Raw genomic sequence first — 3497 nt, forward strand, 5'->3', positions numbered from 1 at the left:
GTAATGTGGACATTTCCTGCCGATGTTTGTGGGAGAGCATTTGTGGTGATTCGCCTCTGTTCCAAGATTGATGCCAGCTGACTGAGAACTTGGTTATGCCGCCAAGTGTACCACCCCTAGGTGAGGCTCGTGGTACATCCTGTTAAAATGTGCCTTAGTGATCCGGGTGCTTGACAAAGAGAGCAAGCGGGATCTTCTCCCCACCATTGGTTCAGGTTCTGGGGTGTGGGTAGGAGGTCATAAGTGGCTCTGATGACAAAACTTAGCCGAGATCCCTCCATCTCCCAGATGTCACGCCAGCTAAGTTTCCTCTTTTCCAGGGTCTCCCAATTAGTCCAGTGGCCCTGCTTGGTCATTGAGACAGCCCTGGCGTGTCGCTCTGCCTCCTCCTGTCTTCTCAACTCCTCCACCACGAGTCGTCTCTTCTGCACTGATATTGCTTTGTGCTATTGAGGAGCTCTCCCATGTTGGACTTGGCCAACCACATCCCTGAAGCGAAGAGCAGACTTAGCACTCTGAATGGCTTCAGATGGGGCCCACTTCCTCCCTGTTGCCACATGGGGGAGTGGGGGGCACTGTTCGAATAATAGTATCTTCAGATTCAGTGAGGGTCATGACCAACCTTGCTTTGGTGCATTTGAATTCTTCCACAAGACTTGCAATTGGTAATTGCAATTTGCCGTTCCCGTACAGTCCAACAGGACTTAAGCATCGTAGAAGTCCAAGCTACTGTGTTACATGTGTGCTGATCATTCTTTCAAGCTTTTCAACCTTGCTGGTGGGGATTTCATACACTGTTAAAGGCCACATGAGTCTTGGGAGTATGCCGAACTGGAAGCACCACAGCTTGAGTTCTCCTGGCAGCAAGGTCTTGTTGATGCGAGCTATGTACATGATGGTATCCTTTTTGAGTTGTTCAGACTGCTCAGTGTCCTTGAGCTTAGCATCATACCATCGGCCCAAGCTCTTCACTGGCATTTCTGAAACAGTTGTGACAGGTGTCCTGTCAATCTGAAATCTTTTATCCGTGACTTGACCCTTGACAATGGAGATGCTTCTGCACTTAGAAAACCATAGAAACCATAGAAAAACTACAGCACAGAAACAGGCTTTTTGGCCCTTCTTGGCTGTACCGAACTATTTTCTGCCTAGTCCCACTGACCTGCACACGGACCATATCCCTCCATACACCTCCCATCCATGTATCTGTCCAATTTATTCTTAAATGTTAAAAAAGAACCCACATTTACCACCTTGTCTGGCAGCTCATTCCATACTCCCACCACTCTCTGTGTGAAGAAGCCCCTCCCCCAATGTTCCCTTTTAAACTTTTCCCCCCTCAACCTTAACCAATGTCCTCTGGTTTTTTCTCTCCCTTGCCTCAGTGGAAAAAAGCCTGCTTGCATTGCACTAATCAAGCCCTCCTGATTTCCTTCTTAAGTATTTTCTTGCACTTTTTATACTCCTCAAGCATCTTATTTACTCCGCCTGTTTCCTATACATGTCGTATAACTCTCTCTTCTTCTTTATCAGAGTGGCAATATCCCTTGAGAACCAAAGTTCCTTATTCCTATTCACTTTGCCTGTTAATCCTGACAGGAACATACAAGCTCTGCACTCTCAAAATTTCTCCTTTGAAGGCTTCCCACTTACCGATCACATCCTTGCCAGAAACAACCTGTCCCCAATCTACGCTTTTCTAGATCCTTTCTCATTTCTTCAAATTTGACCTTCTTCCAGTTCAGAACCTCAATCCTAGGACCAGATGTATCCTTGTCCATGATCAAGTTGAAACTAATGGTGTTATGATCACTGGAACCAAAGTGCTCCCCTACACACACTTCTGTCACTTGTCCTAACTCGTTTCCTAACAGGAGATCCAATATTGCATCCCCTCTAGTTGGTACCTCTATATATTGATTTAGAAAACTTTCCTGAACACATTTTACAAACTCTAAACCATCTAGACCCCTAACAGTATGGGAGTCCCAATCAATATGTGGAAAATTAAAATCCCCTACCACCACAACTTTATGTTTCCTGCAGTTGCCTGCTGCCTCTCAGCAGATTTGCTCCTCCAATTCTCGCTGACTATTGGGTGGTCTGTAATACAACCCCACTAATGTGGCCATACCTTTCCTGTTTCTCAGCTCTGCCCATAAGGACTCAGTAGACAAGCCCTCTAATCTGTCCTGCCTGAGAACTGCTGTAACATTTTCCCTGACAAGCAATGCTACTCCCCCCACCTTTCATTCCTCTGCCTCGATCACATCTGAAACATCGGAACCCTGGAATATTAAGCTGCCAGTCCTGACCCTTCTGTAGCCAAGTTTCACTAATTGCTATAACATCATAATTTCACGTGTCAATCTACGCCCTCAACTCATCTGCCTTCCTCGCAATACACCTAGCATTGAAATATATACACCTCAGAAAATCTTTACCACTACTCACAACCATTCAAAATTTCTCTTTTTAAACCTTGGCGCGCTACGTCACGCGCCTGCGCAGTGCAGACCCTTCTCTCCAAGCAGTGTTTAAAAAAAAGACTTTTTGCACCTGATTTCTTCACTCCCTTCTTCTCAGCTGCTTGCTTCGACGAAGCAATTTACTGAGAATGTGTTGAAAATGTTTGCTGAAGGTAAAGTACTTACTGAGGCTGAGCTGCAGCTACAGTTGAAACAATTAAAAATGGAGCATGAGTTGCAACTGAAACAGCTCGAGGCTAGAGAGGCAGAAAGACAGAGACAGTTCGAGAGGGAGATGTGGCAGCTGAGAGGTTTAGTGTTGGACCCTGATGATTTTTACAGCTTGGAAAAGCTTGTTTTGTTTGATGAATTTAAAAGTTGTGTCCCCTATGATGTAAGGGCACCCTGCCCACCCTGTAGGGGTCTGCTAAGAAAGCAGACAAAGTTCTTTTAACCCACGAGGTTGAGTTTACTCCAGATGAGAGTTACCCAGAGAGTAGCTGGGAAGTTCAGAGTGACCTTGAATTTGAAACTGGGACAAGTGATGAAAACCCAGAAGAGGCAGCTGTCCCGATTGCCTATGTTCAGGTTGTTGAAGTACCTGTGGATTCACAGGGTACTGAACCTTGTGTTGAAACTCAGTTAACTCAGTCTGACTTGGGTGAAAAAGAATGCAGTTCTTTTGTGTCCGATGGTTTTGGTTCAGTGAATAAGAGGTTAACCTTGGTACCAGTGGAAATTGAGAATTCTCAGTCACTTGTATTAGATAGTGTTCTAAAAGTTAGTGATGAGATAAAAATTGCTGAGGTGAGTGTTACTGAAAATGATGGGAAAAGTGTTGTTCTTGGACTTTTGAATAAAGTACTGGGGAAGGTTGGATTCGTTGCATGACCTTTGACCCTGCTTGCAAGACAAGGGCCTGCTGAAGAAGTAAGAGCCACCTCTGTTGAATTTTGCTTTGACATTTGGAGGTAAACACTTTCAAGGTTATGATGTTATGCATGATGATGTTGTTCAAGTTTGGGGTGT

The sequence above is a fragment of the Mobula birostris genome, chromosome 4, assembly GCF_030028105.1.
Source record: "Mobula birostris isolate sMobBir1 chromosome 4, sMobBir1.hap1, whole genome shotgun sequence".
NCBI lineage: Eukaryota > Metazoa > Chordata > Chondrichthyes > Myliobatiformes > Myliobatidae > Mobula > Mobula birostris.